The sequence below is a fragment of the Vombatus ursinus genome, unplaced genomic scaffold (assembly GCF_900497805.2).
Source record: "Vombatus ursinus unplaced genomic scaffold, bare-nosed wombat genome assembly UNPS02014779.1, whole genome shotgun sequence".
In the NCBI taxonomy this organism is placed as follows: Eukaryota; Metazoa; Chordata; class Mammalia; order Diprotodontia; family Vombatidae; genus Vombatus; species Vombatus ursinus.
Genome location: NW_020954557.1, coordinates 32,477,233 through 32,492,883, shown reverse-complemented (window position 1 = coordinate 32,492,883; position 15,651 = coordinate 32,477,233). Strand labels below are relative to the sequence as shown.

General features: G+C 35.1%; 1 protein-coding gene across 2 annotated transcripts in view; it reads right to left on the bottom strand.

The window, feature by feature from the left end:
* Nucleotides 1-15,651, bottom strand: part of PDE1A (phosphodiesterase 1A) — a 342,826-nt gene that overhangs the window by 118,559 nt on the left and 208,616 nt on the right. The gene's annotated exons all lie outside the window — the stretch shown is intronic.

The following is a 15,651-nucleotide window of genomic DNA, read 5'->3' as shown; positions in this document are numbered from 1 at the left end:
GTTGATTAGTTTATGATCTATTAAAAAAAAACAACAAACTTGTTTTTGGCCTTCTTGTTTTTCTTTCCACAGGACAATCTGTATCCCAACCAAATGCCCTTTTACTGGATGTCTCTCATTTCTGGAATGTTCTCCCTCCATACCTCTGACTCTTGGCCTGCATGACTTCTTTCAAGGCCAAGCTAAAATCCTACCTTCTTAAAGAGTCCTTTCCTGGTTTCCTTCCCTACCCACCACCCCCAATGCTTTCCCTCTGAAATCACCTCCTATGCACACTGTACATATAAAAGTGTTAGTTTGCATGTTATATCTCCCATTAGAATGTGAGCTTCATGAAGGCACAGAACCTTGCCTTTCTTTCTTTCTATTTCCAGAACAGTACCTGCAACATAATAGGCACCTGGTAAATGCTTGTTGATAATAATGATGATGACGATGATGATAAGGATAATACTGATTGGTGGTTAGTAGATCAAGAGCTTTGATGCTTTAATTGCTTTTTCAATGGGAAGATATTTTATTCATTTTCCTACCTACATTTCTTTGTGACCAGTGGCATTCCTTTTTGCTTTTTGTTCTGTTTTGTTTTAATGTGTAGTTTTGTTGGTGACTTTTGGTTTTATATGACCACTTTTCCAAAAATATACCTTTTGTCCCTGCATTAGGCCTTATCCTGAAAGATTAAAAATATTCAAGGAAACCAACAATAATTTAACCATTTCTGACAGAAGATACAACATTCCATACTCACAGTCCCCTAGTTTTTCAGTAAAAGGAAAAATATGCATTTTCTTGTCCCTTTTCTGGTATGAAGAATGTAAAAATATTCAGTTTTATTTTATTTTTTCTTTCCATTTACATTGATGTAGACATTACGCATAGTTTTCATGGTTCTGCTTGTTTTAATCTGTATCAGTTCACATAAGGTTCTCTCAATTCCTCATATGTTCCTTATGGAGCAATAACATTTTGTTGTATTTATGTACTACATTTATTTAGCCACTCTCCAAATTATGGTCATATAATTTGTTTCCCATTATTTGCTACCACAAAAGGGTTACTATTACTATTTTGGTATATATGAGGCTTTTTTACCCCTTGACTTTGACTTTCTCATAGTATAACAACATTTATTTTCAAAGTGGCTTGCTAGGACTTTGTGTGTGGTCTATGACCAGGGGAGAGATGCTTAACCTTGATTTCATAAGTCCCATGCCCCATCCCACCCAGGGAACCAGCTGTAGGCAAAATAGTGTCTAAATCCAAAATTTGGGGTTTAAAAGCCTTCAGTCGTACCCATACAATATATATGTATATGTGTAGGTATATGTGTATGTATATGTGTATGTATATGTATATGTATATATATATATACACACATTTATTTAGTTTTTTTAATATTTTCCAATATCTCCCTCCTTCACTCTTTCTCAGAAAGCCATCCTTCATAGTTGAGTAAAAAGATGGATAAAAAAGAGATTAGCAAATCTGCCCAACAGATTAATCAAGTCCATATGTATCATATGCCATATACTACACCCATTGTCCTCCATCTTTGCAAAGAAGGAAGGCAGGTGAACTCTCCTATGTCTTCTTTGGGGCCAAGCACAGTCATTATAATTTCACGATTTTCAGTACTGATTGTTTTTTGGATTTTTTTTTGGTTGCTGGGTTTTTTCCCCCTATTTACGTTGTTGTAATCATTGTGCCTTTTTCTTCCTGATTCTGATTGATTCATTTTCTATCATTTCATGTCTTGCCATGCTTCCCTGTATTCATTCATTATATTCATTATTCCTTTGTTCAGTTGTTTTCAGTCATGTCTGACTCTGGGACTCTATTTTGGATTTTCTTGGCAAAGATACTGGAGTGGTTTGCCATTTCCTTCTCCAGCTCTTTTTTTTTCCAATGAGGAAACTGAGGCAAATAGGGTTAAGTGACTTGTCCAGCGTTACACAGCTAGTGTCTGAGACCAGATTTGAACTCAGGAAGATGAGTCTTCCTGATTCTAGGCCTTTTCTCCCCTCCTCTCTTCATCATATCTGCTATTCCACAGTAGAGGGAACTCCTATTGAGAGTATGTTTTTCAACAATGCAGGTCTATCAGTACCTGCCTTGACTTTGCACAGCCCTCCTTCACTTAAAACCAATTCACTTGCAAGTCATGGCATCTCCTTCTTGAAGTCATGGTCGTCTTTGAGAACAAAGGACAAACAACAACAACAACAATAACAACCTGAAACTTATCTTCTTAGAGAGTTACTTGGAGGACTGAGAGGTTAAGTAAATCGCCCCCAGAGTCAGTCAGAAAATATCTGTCTGAGATAGTATTTTGAACCCAGGCTTCCTGCCTTTAAGGCAGCTCTCTCTACCATCTCATAGTACCTCTGAAGATTAAATGGTAGTGGGAAAAATTTGACTCTTTTTATTCCAAGAATCCAACATAGCATTAATCTGTACACAGAATGATAGTGTAGGAAGTACACTGAAATTGGAGTCATCTGACCAGGGTTCATGTGCTAACTACAGCTAGTTCTCTGCAGGCAAGTCATTTAATTTTCCTTTAGGAGCAATTGCTTCATCAATAAAATAATTTTATAGTTCATAGGTTACAGACTTAGACCTGGAAAGGACTTCAGAACTTACAGCACAGATGTCCACTACTCATTTGGAGGAAGGGGACCTAGAAGGTGGGACTGTCTTTAGTAGCCCGATTTAAAAATCACACAAGAGCTCCCAAGATATTAAGAGAGAACAAACTATCTTTTAATCTAACGGTGAAAAATTTGCTTCTTTTTCAACACTGACTACCTAATACTGATGCACAATTCTGGACTGGATCCTACTTCATCCTCCTTCCTGACCCTCTACTTAATAACTCATTTCTGGCAATCAAACTGTCACTTCTGGACACCACCTATTTCAAAGGACTTTGGGCCACATCCCTTCAGCAATTCAGTTGCATCCTTTCAATGATCTCCAGACTGAGAAGCCTTGCACTGAACCATGGGAGACCCTCAGCTCCAGCCTGTAGTGTAGAAACATCAATTCCAGTCTTGCCCAACAACCTACCTGGGAAGACCAGTAAAAGAATTGCTAGGAAAAAAGTAAAGTAGCAGGATGTAATAAAAAAAATAAAACTTTTAGAAACCATTTCTAGATAGCAATAAAATGAATGACCAAAAAAATCACATCAAAAATGATTTTAAAATGCATAAAGTATCTGAGACTCAATCTACTAAGATACACTAAAGATTTATATACAGTTATAAACAATTTTTTAAAAATAAAGGAAATGTAAATTAGAGGGCTATTCATTGTTTATGGTTGGGCTAACAAATAGGATGCAAATGATGGTCCTGCCTAAATTAATTCATAAGTTAGTGCCATGCCTACCAAAGCATCAAAAGTTTACTTTATAGAATTTGGCAAAATAATAACAAAATTCATTGAAAGAAACAACAATTTCAAGAAAATATCAAAAGGAACAATGGGAAAAAAAAATAGAAATAAAGAGGGTATGGGACTTCCAAACCTCAAAATATTGTATAAAGCAATTATCATTATACCTATTTGCTGGTGGTTAAAAATAGAAAAGTAGGTGAATGGAACAGACCGACTAAGCAAGAATCAGAAATAATTGACATCAATCGACCATTGTTTGATAAACTCAAAATCACAAACTATCCGGGGAAACATTATCTAATTTAGAACTATAGGGATAACTGGAAAGAAGTTTGGCAAAAAAAATTAATAATGGTTTAAACCAAAGTGTTATACCAATAAGTTCTACATGGGCTTGAGAATAAGTGAATAAAAAAGCATTTATGCTTATTATGTGCCAGTCCATGTACCTAAATGTAAAAGTTGGCATCATAAACAAAAAATGGAGAGGAGGACGAAAATGGTTGGAATCTAAGACTCATTAATAAGTGATTAAAAAAGGTGAACGAATAGTTATTAAAAAGAGAATTATAGACCATTAATAATTATATGAATGATAACTCCAAGTCACTACTAATAAGAGAAATATGAATAAAAATGCTGACTTTTCACCTCACACTCAGCAAATTGGCAAAAATGACCAATGATGGAAATGATGAATGTTTGAAGAGTTGCAAAAGGACAGGCATGCTAATATCTTATTCACAAAGTTATGAATAAATCCAAATATCCTAGGGGAGAAATTAGAATTATGCAAGAAAAGTGAATAAACCAATACCTTTTGATCTAGTGATCCTACTGCTATGCATATATTTGCAGAAATTCAAAGAGAAAATAAGTGTCCAATATCTGCCAAAATAGTTTATGACATCTCCCTCTTGTTTTTATAGCAAAGAAATGAAAACAAAGGGGGTTTATCTCACTTGGGAAATGACTGAATGAACTCTACTACATGAACTTAATGGGATGTCATTGCAAAAGTAGAAATAACTAATATTAATAATTCTGAAAAAAAGCATATGAAGACTTGCATGAACCAAAGAGGAATGAAGTAAGCAGAATTAGGGAAACAACAAAATGCTTACAGCAAAACAAGTGTAATTTTAATGACCAATCTTGGCTCCAAAGAAGATTAGAAGGAATTCAACTCCTTTTGTTGGAGAGATGGGGAATTATGGGTGTGGAGTATTGTCTGTGCTCTCAGATTAAGCAGATGAGTCAGTCAGGCTTGCTCAACTATTTTTTTGTCTTTGTTGGCACATTGAGATTATTTAGAGAGATAACTGTTATCCAAAAAAGTTTATCAATAAAACTTCACAGCAGGGTAGAGATGAGGGGAAACACTTACTGGTGTGCTACATAATAAGCATATGGTCATCCCATGAGGGACTACATTTTCTCTGAGGCATCAAACCCCAAGAGTTGGACCTGATGGAGAGAGAGCTTTTGAATTTCAATAGCATGCCATACCATCAGTGAAGGGATGTCACTGTAATGATGTCACTGTAATGAGGAGTTAATTAGAAGTCAAGAAAACACACTGGAAATAAAGGGGGAAGAAAAGGGACAAGCATTTATATAAGCACATTCTATGTGCCTTTACAGATATGATCTTATTTAATTTCCATAGCAATTTTGGGAGGTGGGTACTATTATTATCCCTATTTTATAGATAAGGAAACTGAGGTAGTCATAGGTTAACTGACTTGTCCAGGGTCACACAGCTTGTAAATATGAGGCCAGATTTGAACCCAAATCTACCTGACTCTAGGTACAATATTCTATCCACTGTGCCACCTAACTGCCTTGGGTGTAAATCCCATGTTACAGAGTTGCTCAGTAACAGAGTTGCGAATGGATTGGAAAATCAGGCTGCCAGCTGAATTAAGTAAACCAGCAGAGCCAGGGAAGTTGCTAAGGTTTGCTAGTGATGAGGGAAAGCTGTGAAAAGTTGCAGCTGTTGGGGTGAAGTAAAGACCCCCAAGAACTATGAATAGCAAGTACCCTGTTCTTCCAAGACTTTGCTCAGTCTTGGCAGAAACTTGGAGGGTAAGGGAGTGAAAATTCATTGCTAGACTTTCCTAGGAAGGAGGAAAATGGGAATCCATTCATTCAGGAAATCTTTTCTGAGAATGTTTTTTAATGTTTTATTTCTTTTGTTCAATTCGATTGAACAAGGGGAGAGGGAACAAACATTTAGTCATCACCTACTATGTGCCAGGCACTGTGCTAAGAGCTTTATAAACATTATCTCATTTATAAAATGAGCTTTATAAAATGTGCTTTATAAAGCTTTATAAACATTATCTCATTTAAACCTCACAACAACCTTAGGAAGTGAGTGCTATTATGACCCCCATTTTATAGTTGAGGAAATTGAGGGAGACAGAAGTTGTGATTTCCCAGGGTCACTCAGCTGGTCAGTGTCTGAGTCTGGATTTGAATTCAGGTCTTCCTAACCGCAGGCCCAGCTCTCTATCCACTGTGCCATCTAGCTTAAGCAAGCCTCCATTAAGCATCTATCATCTGCCAAGCACTTTGTTAGATACTTTCAATATGAAAAACTAAAATGAAAACAGTTACTGACCTCAAGGGACTCACATTCCATTGAATGAATACAAACTAAATTCTTTTTGCTGATTCTAGATTTAGAACATGGGAGCTATTTTTGGCAGTTTGACCTATCGTCCTTCAACTCATGCTATATAAGTGGCAGTCCATTAATTGTAACATTTAGACTGCTTTTTTATGCTTTAGTGTTCAAGGAAGGAAATAAGAAGAAAGGTGTCTTGAAGTAGAAATAGATTGACCCAGGCCTTTGATCACAGCATCAGCCAAAGGCTTCATTCACAGTGATGTCTACGCTCCCTTACTTGTTCTAGACTATTTTGATTATGGCTAATTACTTTTAAATTTTAAAAAATAACTGAAGGAAGCACATTAGGTTGAAAAAAGTTTCCAACCAATATCTTCTTCTGAAATATTTAAGAAAATTACTAAAGAAATTTGAAAGTTTAGCAGTGGAACTCAGTGCTTTCTGACAAATAGTGTATGCTAGATTAAGCTTCTAAAGAGGGTTTGGCCCTTATTCCAGCACAGATGTGTCTAATTTAATAGGAAGCCAGATTCTGGTTCAACATAAGGAAAAAATTCTTAACAATTAGAATTGTCCCCAAAAGGAACGAGTTGCCTTGGGCTGGAAGAATATACCAGTGGCTTTCCCTCTCAGAAGAGATTTTCAACTGGTCTTTCTGTGGACATGATTTGGTCAGCGGAGGGACTATATGACCTCTGATGTCCCTGATGGTCTTAATATTCTATGATTCTATAGCTGACATTTAGGTGAGAGCAATGAACCAAAAAAAGAAAATTACCTTTTTGGGGTCAGCCCCAAGAATCAAACCTATTCTAAGGAAGATCTGGTTCATGAGTTGCACACAACAGTTCTATGAAGGAGGTAGGACAAGTAGCATGATTCTCATTTTACAGATGGGAAAACTGAGGCTGAAAGGCCAAGTGATTTGTCCAAGGTCAGCTATAGAAATTAAAAACCTTAGACTCAAATCCAGGTACTGCTACAAATCTATTACTCTTTCCTTATAAATTTAGATACTGATAAAATTGAAAAACTTTAAAAATAACATTAGAAATATAGCAGTACTATAGGATCTAAGGACACCTACTTCCCTCTCATTTTCCATCCCTTAACCTTTTTTTTCTGTACATCTGTACATCTCTCCTCTCCCTCTCCCTCTCCTCTCTTATTACTGTTATTATTACAGTTACTGCCTTTGTTCACCCAGTTAGTTAGTGTCTGATTACAATCCAGGTATCCTAAAGATAATCATCACAAATATACTTTAGAATACTTAAATATTCTAAGCAATGCTAAGAAGCAATAAGGCAGTGGATGGGAGGCCAGCCTTGTAATCTGTAGACCTGGCTTCATGTCTTGCCTCTTGACTGGGCATATGCTCATCATCATTATGGTTGTTCTGCTTTGGACAAGTCACTTAACCTCCCACTGCTTCTGGCAATTCTGTAAGATGAAGTAACATATGAGACAGTAGTTTGCATTGGTGGAGGGATTTTCTACACTGGGAATTCCTGCTCTGCGTTGCCCCACCAAAAGAAAAATGAAAGAAGTCTAGACACTATTCTACTCTTACCCCTTTGAAAACAAACAAATAAATTAAAACAAAGACAACTATGAAATCATCTATATATTTATACAATTCAATTCAGTAAACATTCATTAAGCACCTACTATGTACCAGGCACTGTGCTAAAGTTATTTCAATATGAAATCTATACATATGCATCAAAATATTGTTAACAACACTTTTCGAGGTAACAAAGAAATGGAGACAAACTAGATGCCCATAAGTTGGGGAATGGCTAAATATGTTGTGGTACATGAATGTCATAGATGACTACTGAACCATAAGAGGTAAAGAATACAATGAATACTGAGATGCGTGAAAAGACATGCCAAGTGATGCAAAATGAAATAAATGGAGCCAAGAAAACATATAAACAATGACTAACACAGTGTAAGGGGAAAGAAAATAATAAAACATTTTAAACTGAATGATGTGGAAATTTTAATGACCAAACTTGGCCCCAAAGAGATACAAGGAGATACCTTCACCAAGCTTCTTTGTCAAGTTGGAGAACTGTGAGTGTAAACCGGCATGTAACATCAGACATTTTTGCTAAACTGTTTTTCCCCTCTTTATTTTAATGGACAGCTGTCTGGAAGGGGAGAGGAGGATACATGAGGAAGATATTGGAAAATATAAGGGATGTGAAAAAAAACCCTATCAAAATTTTTTTTTAAATTGTATGTATGTATATATATATATATACATGTATATAGTTTGATGTTACTTTTTGCCTTTCTACAAATAAAATTTCCCTGAACTTTATGTGCAAAAAAACACATGAAAGTAAGATAATATCTCAAATGTCCTAATTATTATTTTTGCATTTAAAATATCTAATACCGTAATAATCATGTCTCTTCTTAGAAGAGGTAGCTAAACTGAAAGTAATTATTAAAACTTCTATAGTATTAGGTCATAGTACCTTATAACCTTTGTCTAAGAAACCAAGTTAAGTGGAAAAAAGATCAGTAGGACATTTTTCTGTATTAGAATATATAGGTACCAGATAAAAAATTAAGGAGTAAAACAATACAAAAGGCTAGTGGAGATGCAGTCAATGGCTTTTCGCTTCCAGTCCCTGGCTAAGATGTTACTGGGATGGATTTAATAAGGCCTCCATGAAACAGAAGACTATGCATGTCAGTGGCTGAAGAGAAATTGTGAAAACTGGCCATAATTCAATCAGCTCACTCAAACAGCCAGGGATCAGCTGATCACTGGAAACTATTTATATGCACAATTTTTTTCCCTTGAAATAAAATGACTAAACTCTCAAAGGGATCATATTGGAACTGAAAGGTTTGTACAGGCAGAGAGGTGGAGAAGAAGGTCAGGGGTCAGGGAAAAAGAGGTCATGGGATTTTGTCTTTAGCAAATATATGTCAGGGAAAACATTTCTGCCTGTAATGGACACCAACTTATTCCCATGGAGACAGAACCCACAATTTTATCTACTATCTTCTCAGTGGTCACCTTCCAAGATATTAGGTGTGGAGAAAGAAAGCTAACTCTCCTCTATTCATGATTTCCTTCTAATGCCTCATGATTGAGCTAGATGGTGGCTTAGTGGATAGATCACTGGGCCTAGAATCAGGGAATTATGAGTTCAAATTTGACCTCTAACACTTATTAGTTATGTGACCCAAGGCAAGTTTTACTTGGCTCCTTTCTGCCTTAGTTTCCTCAAGTATAAAATGTGGATAATAATAACATTTACTTCTCAGGATTATTGTAGGGATCAAACTAGATAACATTTATTAGAAGTGCTTGGTACATAGTAGTCACTATATAAATGCTTATTTCCCTATGCTACCCTTATCAAAAACATATATTTCAACATTTTCAGGTGGAATTGGCCCACTGGGTAAAGAAGTACCACCATAGATGACTGTTTCCAAACCGGGTAGGGAAAGGGAGAGAAACTGGCCTTTCTGTGATCTGGACATTCTTTCTTTGGCCCCCAAGGTTCCTCTCTTCATACATGTACACTTTGGGACTTACTTTCTTTGGTTAATATTCTACCCATTTGTTGTACAATGTGGCTTTCTTAGTATGGTACCCCCAAGGTACTGTTTGGGTCCACGTCTATTGAAATCTACAGTTCACTATCACCACCCAATGTTTCTCTTTCACCTGGTCAAACTATATCTTAATTCAACATAAAGTCAGTGCTACTATAACATGATACATGTGTTTGCCCAAAATACCAAGTTGTACAAAAGCATGCAGGGAAAAAAAAAAAAACACCAATAGAGCTTATGGGTAAAATGGGGGTAAGGGTTTAAAAACTTTGTCAATGCCACATAAGTAAAAAGATTGGAACACACGATTTTATACATATTAAATGGGTAAAAAATGCTTAATACTACAATAAATAGTGGTGACATCCCCAGAATCAGGCTGCTGCTTGGCCTGAACTTGGAGATTTACTAGCAAGTTGGGAAGGCTGCAACTCCAGGCCATTACAGAAGGCAGTGGGGCTGGTGAAGGCTAGCTCTTCTCCACTCCCAGCTCCTATTGCATCAGTAGATATGTAATAAGTGTGGCATGTTACTTGGCAAAGTCCTGCCTTGCGGAATTGGGCAAAGGAAGAGTTGTAGTGTATGAGTTATTGTGAAATGATGCAGTTTTCTGCATTCTCCCTGTTCTCGAGAAATTTCCCAGGAGCAAACTCAAAATCCACATTATGCTCAAAATACTCCTTAACACTAAACCTTCTCTCTGCTTGTGAAGCTGTACCTTAGTGTTTTTCCCCAATACCACTGACATGTATCTATTGCTGTCCTTTTAAAAATCATTTTTATTGGCACCGTTTGTTTTTATATCACTTCCATTTTCCACCCTCCTTTCTACACTGTCCTAGAGAATCATCTCTTATCCTAAGGAACAAAAAAAATGGAGAAAAAACTCAATAAAACTAACCAATATATCAAAAAAGTCTGATTTTATATGCAAAATTCCATATCTGTGGTTTCTCACCCTTGTCAAGAAGAAGAGATAACTAACTTCTTCTATCTCTTCTTTTGGGAGAGAACTTGGTTTTTATAATTTCACAACATTCTGTTTGGACTTTTTATTTACATTGTTGTAGTCATTGTATATATTATATTTCCCTGGTTCTGCTTATTTCATTTTACATCAGTTCATAGGCCTTTCCATGCTTCTGTGTATTAATCATATTGATCATTTCTTATATTCCATAATATTCCATTATATTCATGTACCACATCTTGTTTAACCATTCCTTAATCAAATGGGCCTCTACTTTGTTTCCAATTCTTTGAAATCACAAAAAGCATTGCTATAAATATTTTTCTGCACGTGGGGTCTTTCTTTTTATCATTTACCTACATGGGATATATTTACCTATTTATTAGTGATATCTGAGTAAAAAAGGGTGGCCATTTTAGTCATTTTATTTACATAATTCCAAATTGTTTTCCAACAGTGCATTAGTTTGCCTATCTACAACCTGCCAACGTTGACTATATCCATGATCTTTGTCAGTTTGCTAGGTGTGAGTTGAAATCTCCAGGTTCTTTTCATTAGCTTTTTTCTCATAATGAATGATTTAAAGTAATTTTTCATATGATTTTTAATAGCGTACAAGTTTTTTGAAAACTTCCGCCCATGTTCTTTATCTAGTTTTACATTGGGAAATAGCTTTTGGCCTAATCAGGGGTGGGGAACCTGTGGCATCGAGGCCACGTGTGGCCCTCTAGGTCCTCAACTATGGTCTTTTGACAGAGTGCACGTTTTACAGAACAAATCCTTTTATTAAGGGGATTTGTCCTGTGAAGTTTGGATTCAGTCAAAGAGCCACACTTGAGGACCTAGAGGGCCAAATGTGGCCTTGATGCTGCAGGTTCCCCACCCCTGGTCTAATATATGTATGCTAGTTCTCCTCCCTCTTCTTCTCTCCTTCTCTCTCTCTGTCTCTGTCTCACTTTCTCTCTCTTACTCTCTCTCAACTTCCCTTTTGATTATTGCCTAATGTGAGGCAGGCATTCATTTTACACTTGAAGAAACTGAGGCTTACAGAAGTTCAGTGACTTTCCCAGAGTCACACAGTTAAATGTCTAAGGCCAAATTTGAATTCAAGTCTTCCTGATTCCAGGCCCAGTACTCTGTGTACTATGGTGCCACCTCGCTGCATTTTTCTAAGGTGATCAATATTTCCAGGTTGGTCAAACACTGAGTAGGATTCAATTATTTCTGATTCTTCCATGTCTAGTCTATTCCATTGATCTATTTTTCTATGTTTTAACAAATGGCTCTGATGATTACTGCTTTATTATATATTGTGAAGTATGTAATTGCTGTTCCCCCTCCCTTTCTATGTTGTTTCAATATGGGTTTTATTTCCTAGATCTTTCATTTCTCTAAGTGAATTTTGGGATTATTTTGTTTAATTTTGTAAAGTATCACTTTAGCAATTTGATCGGAATAGCACTAAATATTTAAATTAATTGTCATAATAGTATTATTTTATTGGCACAATATATAGCCATGAAATTAAATTATCTTTCCAGGGATTTGTTGTTTTTTATTTCTTTAATCGGTGTTTTATAAATATAGTTATACAAATACCTAATGTGTTTTGGTAAATCATGTCTCATTTATGCCATGTGTAGTGCAGCTAATTTGAATGAGATTTCCCTTTCGATTATTGCCTTCTAGACTTTATTTTTGCTACACAGAAATGCTGCTATAAGTTTATTTTGTAGCCTGCAATTTTACAATTTTTTCTAAGTATACTGCCATGACAATTACAAAGAAAGATAATTTCCCCCCTATTATTTGCCTTTAATTTCTTTCCCTTGTTACTGCTATTACTAGAATTACTAGAATCATACCAGATAACAGCAGGGGAAAGAGGTCATTCTTGCTTATTCCTATATTTATTGGGAAAACTTTAAAGTTACCCCATTGCATATAATCTATTTTTATCATTTTTTTTATCATTTTAACATATTTTTAGAAAGGCCCTTCCATGCCTATACCTTGTAGGTTTTTTAGCCTATACTCTACAACAATATAGTTTTGTATTATATCAAGGACTTTTTCTGCATCTGTCATATCTATCTATATGCATATATGCAAAAATCTAAACATTCTGGATATTTTTGTTTTTAATATGATATTAATTGATTTATTAGTGGTAAACCATCGGTACATCCCCAATATAAATTAAATGTAGTATAAACAAATACTATTGTAATACTTTTCGTTATTACAATATTTGTCTGATAAAAGGCAAAGAATACTTTCATTTACAAATTTTGAGATTTGAGTATAGATATTTATTGTTCTTTAAAAGTTTGATAGTTTGTCTTAATACATCTAGACCACTCATCTTTTCCTTTGATAGTTCCTTTAGGGTATTAGGTTTAGTTGTCATTTCTGATTGGATTGTATATTTAAATTATTTAATATTATTTATCATATTTGGTGTTCTTTTAATTTGTGTATATATATATGTATGTAATTCTTTTTCTTTTGAATTCTCAATCTTATTGACATATAAGCACAGATAGTAGAAGATTCTGAGAATTCTTTTAATTTCTTTGGGGGTTTTGTTCATTTTTTATTTTGTAAATTTGATATTTCTTCTTATTTTTAATTATATTGCTAAATATTTATGAATCTTTTAGTCTTTTCAAAGAATCGACTTCCAGTTTTATCAGTTCTATAGTTTTATTGGTTTCCAATATATCTATTTTTCACATAATTTTCAAGATTTCTTCTGCGGGGCTTATTTTTTGACCTTTCAATTTTTAAAAATACATATTCAGTTAATTAATCTTTTTTCTATTTTTGTTAGTGCATTCTTTTAATATTATTGGCTTTTGTTTCTCTTCTAAAAGTTTTTTTGGTCTACTTTTGTATTTTTGTATCACAAATCTGTTATTCTCTATTCTTCTTTATATAAACTCTTCACCATGGATTGATTTTTCCCCCCTAACCTACCAAGTAAGTGGTTTAAAAAAATTTGCATTGATAGCTACAAATTCTGACATATATTCATTCACAATTTCTCCTCTTGTAGATTTCATGTTTCTTTCTTTTATTTTCTTTTTGGTGAGGCAGTTGGGGTTAAGTGACTTGCCCTGAGTCACATAGCTAGTAAGTGTAATATGTCTGAGGCCAGATTTGAACTCAGGTCCTCCTGACTACAGGGATGGTGCTCTATCCATTGCACCACCTACCTACACTAGATTTTAGGTTTCTTTTGAACCATTTTGAAATTTGTTGTTGTTGCACTCTTGGGAATTAAAGTCAATAACCATTTATTAAGCACCTGCTTATATACCAGGCACTTGGCTAAGCACTGGGGATAGAAAGAAAAATATCAGGCAGTCACAGCCCTTAAGGAGCTCACAATCTACTTGGGAAAGCCAACGTATCAAGAGAAGCTGAAAAGCAGGGATTGAGATGAGGGTGGGGGGTGGGGGTGGGGCATTACCCTGTGAGGGGGCATGATAAACCCCTGAAGGTGAGAAATGATCAGAGGATGTGTGCTACAGAGTTGAATTCATCTTGCAGAATGATGAGTTTCTGGAAATCAAGAAATCTAGGTCAGCCAAGTGGGAAATGATGAAGTAAATTTCCTGGGTGCCCTCCTTAAACAAAGGGTCTGGGAGAAGTTCCCAGATGTCCACTCCCCCCTCTCTGCAACTACAGGGAAGATGGGATGAACAGCAGAGGTACATGATTTATGTTTCCAGGCTAGTCTAAATATTTATAAATATTTAGTTCAATTATTTCTGATTCTTCCATATCTAGTCTGTTCCATTGATGTACCTTTTTATGTTTCAAATAGTAACAAATGGGTTGATGATTACTGCTTTATTATATAATATAAAGTCTGGAATTACTCTTCTCCCTTCCTACCGTATTTCAGTATTTGATATTCATATGGGTGTTATGTATTGTCAAAAGTTTTTTCTCCATCTGATGATGTAATCAAGTTATTTTGTTGTTCTTGTTATTAATAGTCTATTATGTTCATATTTTTCCTAATATAGAACCAGCTCTGCATTTCTGGTATAAATCCAACATGTCATAATGTCAAATCTTTCTTGGACTCTCCTACCTAATATTTTATGTATTAATTTATTTTCATCAATACTTTTTATAGATCTATTAGTCTACAATTTTCTTTCTCTGTTTTGACCCTCCCTGATTTAGGTATCAAAACCATATTTTTATAATAGAAAGAATATGGTAAGATCTTTTTTTTTTTCAAAAAGCTTATATGATATTGGAATTAATAGTTTTTTTCTTAGTGTGTGATAAAATTTGTCTGCAAATTCATTTGATCCTAGATGCATTTGTCCCCCACCCTCTCCCTTTGGGAAATTACTTATACCTTGTTCAATTTCTCTTTGTGAGATTTGATTATTTAAGTCCTTTATTTCTTTTTATGCTGGGCATTTTATATTTTTATAAACATATGTCAATTTCATTTAGATTGTCAGTTTTATTGACATACAAAATACAAAATTTTTCATTTTCAGAAGTTTCTAACAATTTCTTTTATTTCATTTTCATTTGTTGTCCATCCACTCTTTCCACTTTTGATACTAGAAATTTGTTTTTACTCTTAAAAAACCAAATTAATTAATAGTTTATTTACCTTTAAAATCAGAATTCAGTTTTTTATATTTAATTCAATACTTGCGTGTGTTCACTCTTAATTTTTACAATCTCTTCCTTGACTTTAAGGATTTGTATTTTGGTACTTAATTCTTTAAAAATACTTGGTTTTCTAGATTTTTAGTTGAGGTAGCCAAGATGGCAGAATAAAAGCAGTTATTTGCTTGAGCTCTCCTTCAAACCCCTCCAAATATCTGTAAAAAATGGCTCTACACAAATTATAAAGCAGCAGAACCCACAAAAAGACAGAGTGCAACAAATTTCCAGCCAAAGACAACCTGGCTGGTTGATCAGAAAGGTATATTGCACCAGGCTGGGAGATGAACACAGTTCAGCATGGGCGCACAGGCAAGGCAGGCCTCAGTGAACCTGGAGTAGGCCT